This window comes from Coffea arabica, chromosome 9c (genome assembly GCF_036785885.1).
Source record: "Coffea arabica cultivar ET-39 chromosome 9c, Coffea Arabica ET-39 HiFi, whole genome shotgun sequence".
Classification (NCBI taxonomy): domain Eukaryota; kingdom Viridiplantae; phylum Streptophyta; class Magnoliopsida; order Gentianales; family Rubiaceae; genus Coffea; species Coffea arabica.
Window position 1 is genome coordinate 36,684,013 of NC_092326.1, and position 9,485 is coordinate 36,693,497.

The following is a 9,485-nucleotide window of genomic DNA, read 5'->3' on the forward strand; positions in this document are numbered from 1 at the left end:
TGATCACCGACACAGTAAGGAGGGGTTGACTGCCATCGCTTGTTTGGTGGTTATAACCTATTTATTGATAAATAATTGGGATTGCCTTTGCTTCGATGATCAATTAGGTGAACCATTGCTGAAGTTATTTCTTGACTAGATCTTTAATTAATATCACCTTCATTTTAGTGATTTGCCATTTGATTTTTAGTTGTCCACTTTATTTTATTTTTAATTGTTTCCTTGCTTTAATTGATTTAGGCCCTTAATTATTGTTATTCTGAGTTCAGTGGAGTGTGGTTTAAAATTGTGGTTTAATTTCTAGTTAGTTATTTATTTTTATTTTCTTATTTGAATTCATTGGATTGTCATCGTTCCTACAAAATCACCCCCTGTGTTACTTTGGATTTCTTAAGAAACAAATATACCCAGTCTCTGTGGATACGACCCTACTTGCCCTGTCTACAAATTCATAATTATTTGTGAAAAGGAATAACCATTCCATTCGGGTATATCGGATCAAGCAAACTCTTCGGGAACAGGGTGAATCAAGTAACCCATTGCACACCTAAAGTCCCTACTCCAGTACTTGGAATTGGGTTTTGGTCATTTTAACTGGCAATTAGGTTAAACTTTATTATTGCACAGGCTGACGACCTGTCAGGAACATGTTATATAATTCCACTGATAAAAATTGTATATCTAAAATTGAAAAAATTCGAAAAAAAAATTAAAAAAAAGGAGATTTTTGGCAACTTGAAGTTCACTAATTTCATGTCAGTTTGCCCCTCCAAGTTAAAATTAAGGCAAATTTTCCCACTAAAACAGTTTTGGATTAATACTACTGTTGCTGACTAGTTGAACCAGCATAATAATAATAATAATAATAATAATAATAATAATAAAACCACCCACTTAACAAATTTTTTAATTCAAAGCATATATATGTATATTCTGTCGCACCAATCTGCTAACAATTGTTAACAGAACCGGCTGTTATTAAAAAAATCTACTTCTTCAAATTGCTTCTTTCTATGGACAAGACCCTCAAGCTCTGGAGATTGCCGATCTCTTCAGGAATGCTACCTGCGAAACTTGGAGGAATTACCACCAATTCGTTAGAACTAAATGTTTGTTTTTTTTTTTGGCCCCGAAATCAGAGATAAATGTTTACAAGGCCCAAAATCAAAGAGATTTTTAGCACAAGAATTACGATTGTACTGTGACAAAATTTAAATAGCGGAATACATAAAGAATAATTTTAATTATAAATAAGCCTCCCTGATTTTTGGTATCAGCTATGGTTTACCTTAGCATTAATTTTGATTTACTTTTGGTCCCTTGCTAGTGGTTCAATTAAAAAGACAATTATACCCTTCTAATACAATAAGCCCACCACCACCACCACCACCCCCACCCCCACCCAACCGCCCCCCTCCCCCAAATCTCGAATTGTTAATGCCAAGATATCCAACTTCTTTTTGGTATGTATCCGTTGAATGACAAAACACAATACCCCAAGTCAATAGAGCATTTTGTTGAACCTGCTACGAGTTGACCATTCAACTGATTCCAAAGGCGATAGAGCTCTTTTACATTTGGAATACTGTGGCATATATCAGTAGGAATATTACCAGATAATTGTTTTTCTGCAAAATCAACAAATTCCAACGTGGAGGTTTTTGAAGATTGTGGGTGGCATAGAAGCATGTTGCTGCTTTCATAGGTAGATTCAGAGTTTCGTTTCAGGGGATCACCTAAATCTCTTTAATTTGAAATGAATGTTTAAAGGGCCAAAGATCAAGAGATTGTAGCACAAGAAATTAAGATAATTGTACAGTGACAAAACGTAAATATAGAACTGAATAAAGAATAAGAAAACAAGAAAGTAACCTTCCAAATTGTTATAACCGAGATGTAGCTCCTCAAGCATTTCCAAATTCCCCACCGCTTTTGGTATGTAACCATTGAACTGGTTGAGTGAGAAATATAACGACTTGAGTCCGGAGCAGTTTGCTAAACCTGATAGTATCTGGCCAACAAACGAATTGTTTCTTAGGGACAGGTATTGAAGCCTATCCAAGACACCGAACCATGATGGAATTTCTCCCGTGAGATTGTTGTTGCTTAGAGCCATGAAACTTAGTTGACGCAAACGAGACATTTCTTCTGGCAAATGACCATGAAAATTGTTGTTGCTCATGTCGAGAGAAACAAGGAATGAGAGGTTTCCCAGTTGTGGAGGAATAGTGCCTGCAAAACCCATGTTAGAAATATTTAATGCCATCACTCTTTGACGACTAGAATCACATGTAACTCCGATCCAATCGCAGACAGAGGAAGAAATGGACCAATTTTTTGCCACGATTAAGTGAGGATCAGAAACTATGTGATTTTTGAAAGCTACAAGGGCAGATTTATCATTTATGATATCGGCTGTGCCCACGGCTAACAGAGAAGTGGCTAATAAAAGTCCTACAGGAAAGTAATAGCATGCTCTCTCCATTTCTTTTGACTAAGCTTACAAATAGAGCTGACGATGGGGAAGTAAGTGTGCATATACTACTATTATGGGGAAGTAAGTATATATATATACTTCCATTGAGATGCCATGTATGTATCTCAAGATCAAATGCTGTCAACTACTAGCAGCATTTATGATTATGAAATGGATTCTGTCTAACAATGAAATTGTATGGAGGGAAAGACAGACCATCTCCATCAACCCACAATGGGAACGAATTTTCCTACGACTGAATTTTCCTAGTAAGAGTAAAGAGATTAACTTTGATCTGTGACACTAACAGTGGCAGACCTGCACCAAAGTTTGTATTTTTCTTTATCATGCGAAACATCCATTCATTCCAAATATACAATTCTTAAATATTTCGACCAAGAAGTTGATTTTTTAAGTTTTTTTTAATCCATCAAATTTTACCCATGTATTTAGGCACTTTTAATTAAACTACGTAAATACAAATTGTCAAAATAACTATTCATTTTACTTTTATTTTTTACTTTTCAACACAATCAGCCTTAAGCATTATAACTACTAATGTAAAAATTATACTGTGAAAATTTGTTTTGTTTACATTAACAATAAAAATTTTATATGAAATTCATTTATCAATGGGGCCTGCCACAAATCACATCAAATATTTCTTCTTTGCCGTGGGAATTTAGGCGTGGGCTTGACTTCTCACCGAGAATGCTTTCATGACTACCTTCCTACCACAGATGACTCCTATTGGTTCTCCATATTTGACACGCCTGTTGACGTGGAAATTTTGGCAAAGACTTGTGGAAACTAAAACATTCTTATTAATAAGTTAATGTGACAGAAATTTAATATCCAATTTTGATCACAACTTAAACTAAATGAAAACTAGTCTCGTTTGACTCTTCCTATTAGCAACCAGGTTTTAGCCAATTTTAAATGGCCCAAGCGTATCCAAATACTTTATTGCTAACATATCCTCTTCGATAGGATTGATCATGCTATTAATAACTTTGTGATACATATTTTTGTATACTTTCTTACAAGATGAAAATCCAATTAAAATGGAAGGTAAGTATATATTTCTACAATGCAAATGAAGGGGAAAAGTCATGGAAAAATCAAGAAGAAAAATGTTAGAAAACAATAAAAGAGTTGATTAGAAAAAACCAAATATGAGTAGAAGTTTTAGAGAATTGAATAAGGTTTAAACAAATGAAAGATGAAAAGTTAGACTTGTCACACAAGAAGAACGAAAACAAAAAGATTGATTTTATCAAACAATATGAAAGACTTTAACATCTATGTCTTTCAAAATAAATGCAAGGAGGAAAAAAGTTGTCTGTCCTTTTTATCCTTTGATTAGGATTCCTTAATTGTGGAAAAAAAAATCATCTCCATATTTGACACGCCAATTGACGTGGAAATTTTGGCAAAGACTTGTGAAAACTATAGATTTTTATTGATTGATTGATGTTACATGAGTAGTAGAAACTTATATCAGTGGAAGTAGTTGTTGACAGAAGAATTCAGTGTCACAAAACTTACAAACGAGTACAAAAATTGGTGAGGTTTCTTCTGGGGGGGGTTTGGGTTTGGTTTATAAGTCCCTGGAAGGACCTCAAGAGTTGCCGGCTTTTGAGGTTTCTTCTGGGATTAGGTTTATAAAAGCCGAATTTCTAGACTTCAGTTTAGAAAAGGTCAAGAGTACAAAAATTGGTGAATTACAAAATTTTGGCAGTACCGCAAAAAATAAAGATTGTTTTAGCGTCTCTTCAGGCACTATCATATTGGTTTTACAGTCATCCCACCTCAAGATTCTAACTTTATGGACAGTTGCAACTTGCAACTTGAGGAACCAATCATCTTTACAAGAACCTTTCGGACCAAAAGAAATTAAAAAAAAGAAAAAAATCAACACATCCGAAATAATTTGGTTCAACAGTTGAATCATATTGATTACATGGAATGAAACCTAGATAAATTTCTTGAATTCTTAAATTACATATGTTGCCTTGAGTAGTCGCCAATGGCTCCACGAGTGATGGAGGGCAAAGAAGTGAAATATCGGCTGCAATTTCAACAATCAGATTGAATAAAATATAATTTTCCTTACCTAATACACGTCTCTGCAAGGAAACCCAACACTCTAAACCTGTTAGTTTGATGCCTAGCAAGAATTGGGCATTGAAATGCCCATCTCTAATCTTAAAAAACATTCTCCTTTCCGTAATCTTAAAGAAAAACAAGAGAATAGGAGGAAAAAAAAAGGTTATCATTAGATAACAACAAAACAAAGAAAGAAAAGAGAATGAACTTCAAATTCAATCCCTCTAAAATAGATGTTCTTATGGCAAAAAAACCGAAAAAAATGACAAAAGTATGAAAAATATTTTGATGGAATGTATAAAGTTGGAGAGAATTGGTCATGTAATTAATCAGATTGTGTAATGCCATTTTAAGTACGGTTTCGTACAAGATGAAAATCCAAATAAAATGAATGGTAAGTATGTCCTTCTACAACGGAAATGAAGGTGGGGAAGTGTGGAAAAATCACGAAGAAAAATGTTAGAAACCAAGAAAAGATTTGATTAGAATATCAAATGTCAGTGGAAGGTCCAGAGAAATAAATAAAGTTTAGACAAATGAAAGATGAAAACCTAGACTTGTCTCATAATTGGAATGGAAACAAAAAGATTGTGATTTGATCAAACAATATGAAAGGTTTTAACATCTATGTCTTCCAAAATTAATGCAAGGTGGAAAAAGGCTCTCTTCCCCCTTTTTTTTTTTCCTTTGATTAGGATTCCTTAATTGTGGGAAAAAAAAAAAGAAGATCATCTCCAGGTTTGACATGCTAATTGACGTGGAAATTTTGGCAAAGACTCGTGGAAACTACAGATTTTTATTGATTAGTTGATGTTATATGAGCGGTAGAATCTTAATACCTAACTAAAAAAAAAAATTAATATCCAACTTTGATGACGACTTAAACAATAAGAAGACTTGGCTTATTTCACCCTTCAAAAGTTAAAATGCATATCACATTATTGAACCGTCAAAGGTAAAATTACTGTTATATGTTATGAACAACCTTTATGGTTTTAATCAAATCCATCAGTTCTATTAAGTTTTAGTCCCACCATCTAATATAGGGTAAATTACTTGTAATCCCCCTCTGATTTTACGTGATGCCAAATAACCCCTCTAAGGTTTCAAAATAGTTGCAGAACCCCTATCTGATTTTATATGCACAATCAGTTACGATATTTATACTAACGTGCTCTAAAAGCGTGTGTGATAAAATTTTAATCTCCATATAACTCCTTTATAGTTTATATAAATATCCACGTTATCCCCCTACAATTTTTGCATTTGTCCACGTAATTTTCATTTTCCTATACTTTTAAATAAGGTAGTTAAGTCAGCAATTGATTTATCATTTAAATAAGAGCGCTATTGATATTTCAATTAATGGCATTGCATAGGTTATTTTTTTGTCAAGTTTCCACTTTATGACAAAAAAAATTATTGGGGGTGAAGTGAACATTTTGAAATGTTAGGAAATCATGTGGCAATAGACAAAACCACAAGAGAGTTATATGTAATTTACCCTATAGCATATGTATTAGCACAATAGATATAGTCTTGCCAACAGAAGTCACCAAGTCAGTCAAAAAGATTTAGCATAGCTTCATAAAACATTGAATTTTGATGGAAATTTGCAATAGCATCTGCACTTGCATTTACAGGATAATTCCTTACATCTCCTCCAAGATTTAGCATAGTTTGATAAAAATTCCTCGGATATTGAAATTTGCATTTTTAAACAAAACAAACCCAAAATTAATGATGACATCATCAAATTGTACTCTAATTTGCAATACCCTCATGTGGTTTTAAAAAATTATTTCAATCATCATATTATGTTCTCGATCTTCTGTTTTTGTTTTGCTTTTTGATTTTTGCAAATTTGGGCATAAGTATTCTTTTCAAGGTTATCATAGCAATTGCCTTGCTAAGAGAGCAAGTGTAATTTTTTGATACCTAAACAAGACTAAACCTCAGGAGAGGTATGTAAGACTTTAACATCTCTGTTTTCCAAAATTAATGCAAGGAGGAAAAAGGTTGTCTTTCCTCTTTTTTTTTTGTTTTCCTTTGATTAGGATTCCTTAATTGTGGTAAGTTTAAATTAAAAGAAATCTAAAAAAATTAATAATGCATTAACTTGTACCATCCATTTTATTCCTACGTCCAGTTAATTGGTTTTTATGTTTGCACATCTTGTGATTTAGTACTTACAGTTTGTTCATATGTACATACAACTTGTGGTTTCGATTACTGGACATTCATTTGTTGTGCAACTTGTCATTTGGTAACAAATACCCTTAGCTTACACATGAATTTTCTTCCCATAAGTTCTGCCGCTAACCAGTACTATGTGACGAGGGAAAAAAGATCATCTCCATATTTGACACGCCAGTTGACGTGGAAATTTTGGCAAAGACTTGTGGAAACTAAAGATTTTTATTAATTAGTTGATGTTATATGAATGGTGAAAACTTAATATTCAACTTTAATGATAACTTAAACTATAGAAAGGTCTATAGCTTGTTTGACCCTTCAAAAGACAATATGTATATCACGTTATTGAACCGTTAAAGATGATAAGGAACTACCTTTAGAAAATTTTGCAAGTTTGAGACCAAATCAAAGTTTACTTGAGAGAGGTCAAATGACTTTAATCCTATTCATGCAAACCCCAGATCGATCAATACTAAAAGTTTGTGTTTTTTGATTTAATGATTTAAAAAGTATTATTTTTATTGAAAAATGCTTTTGCACTCCCATTTTTATTAATCACACTTTCGCTATCATTTTAATTACATAATTTTTATTTATTAAATTGTATGATAAAATAAATGGTGGGAGTGCAAATAATAAAAAATAGAGTGTGAATAATATATATATTTTTTTATCTAAGTTACAAAATATAACAAAGGATGCAGTTCGAAAGATGTCACAATCACAAATCCCTAGATGAAAATTGAAGAAACCACAAAACTAGTGCCAATATAGATCTTTATGGCAAGGAAGTTCCGTCATCCTGTGACTCAAATTTCAAAGATGATCCCAGGCTAATCTCTCTATAAGGAAAGAAACTTTCAATGGCGGTGCCGGCACATCCCAAAATTGCCCCAACATGATGGCACTTCCCATAAAGTACGCCACATTTTTCATGGAAGCGTTCAATGTCGGCCACGAACATTGTGACATTTTCCTCGTACGTGCCATTTTTGTTAACTAAAATAATTCAGAGTTTCCATAGCCACAAAACTTTGTTTCTCTTTTTTGACTTTCCATATTTACTTCTTTCAAACATCTTGCTGCAACGTTTTTCACGTTTAGTAGAAGAAGTTCTTGAAAACCATAGTAAAATAAGCCCACTTAAGAGGGACGAATGTGATTCACTTAACAACATATACTAAACTAGGTAAGTGACTTGTATATACTGTAGACTGAAAAAATGCTTGTATCCACCATTTTGTCTAACATTTTCCTTATGCTGATCATCCCCTATGAGGTTCTTTTTCTCGAGAACATGATGCATTCTTGTGGTAGTGCCGTTCAACTTTTGGGCTCCTTTTCATTTATGATTTAACATATGTTCTTCAATCAGCATACAACTATACAAGGGTTCACATTGCCTCTAACTGATACCATTTTCTCGATCAACAGGGACTTGATTGAAGCCTAATACAGAAGAAGATGCTCTGATTGCAGGTTCCTATTAAAATTGGCCCACAAGTTGGCAAATATGGAAAGCAACATGCCTGACTCTTTTGTAATTCTTTATCACTGTCCAGATGCTGCACTCTCCTTGCTAGATGAGGATTTAAGGGAAGTTTGCTTTCCCCGTTTTGTTTGTAGAGATTTTAAATTCTGGTCTTTATATATCGTTATGTAAATTTGTGGACACTCCGTTCTTACCCAAAAAAAAGGTGTCTTTTTTACAGGCAAGTTATTCAATGCGCGCTCTCGGATAGCGGTTACGGATTCTCTTGTTAACAAAAAAAAAAAAAAAATTTATTTGGATGTAACAAATTTTAATTTCACAAAGTAGAAATGCAAAAAGTGAGTCTCCTAGTTTCTTTATTAAACTAAAGGGAAGCAGCAGTTGAAAAAAAAAGTGCCAATAACATTGTAAAGTTCAAGGTTTCCACTGGACAGGGACTGTATATTTTTACCATCCACAAAAGGGGAATCCTCAGTTTTGCCTGTAGTAAAAAGAGTAACAGAACTAATAGAAAAGAGAAAGAGGGAGAGCAACAAAAATTTCTAATTGTGATCCACTAAGTACAAAGCATTTCTAAAACTAGAATCTACATAAAAACCTACTGTTATATGGCCAAACTGTTAAATCATCACCAAACTGCATTCACCTCATTTACAGTATTTAGGGAATCTTTTTATAGTTGCAAAATGGCCTTATATCGGATGTTTACAAAAAATTTTCCTGCAATTAAATTGCTTAACCATCATATCTGATGTTTACGAAATAATTTCCTGCAATATTCAAATTGCTTATCTTTTTCCTGTGCCTTGTGCAATTTCACAGTGATGAGTCCATTATTAGCCGTATAATTTAAACGAAACCCAGTCTTACAAGATTTTAAGGAACATTCTTTCTAACTTTATTTTGAAATATCCAAAAATATTAGGGTCAAGTTTATCTTCAAACATCTCATTACTCCATTACCAAATATTAGTCTACTTGTTGATTTTTTTTTAATCAAGAGTATACTTGTTGATTTAATCAATTGTCTTTTTATCAAACAATTCTAGTTTATGTTTAAAAGATTTTTTAGATGTTATTTTTCAAAACAATTGTTTATAAGCTGATAATTATATTGCAAATGAAAATAATAAGTTAAAATAAAAAAATATTCATATTTAAGAATTAAGAAAATATTATGATTCAATTATTTCAATAAGTACGTAAGTTATA

At 32.8% G+C, this 9,485-nt stretch overlaps 1 non-coding gene across 1 annotated transcript; it reads right to left on the reverse strand.

Annotated features, from left to right (window-relative positions):
* Window positions 1–894: 894 nt before the first annotated feature.
* On the reverse strand, window positions 895–2,701 carry LOC113710169 (uncharacterized). The gene is made up of 2 exons (XR_011820889.1): window positions 1,873–2,701; window positions 895–1,065 (listed from the first exon to the last, which is right to left on the reverse strand). It is a non-coding gene; the product is annotated as an uncharacterized protein (transcript).
* Between the last annotated feature and the right edge of the window lie 6,784 nt (window positions 2,702–9,485).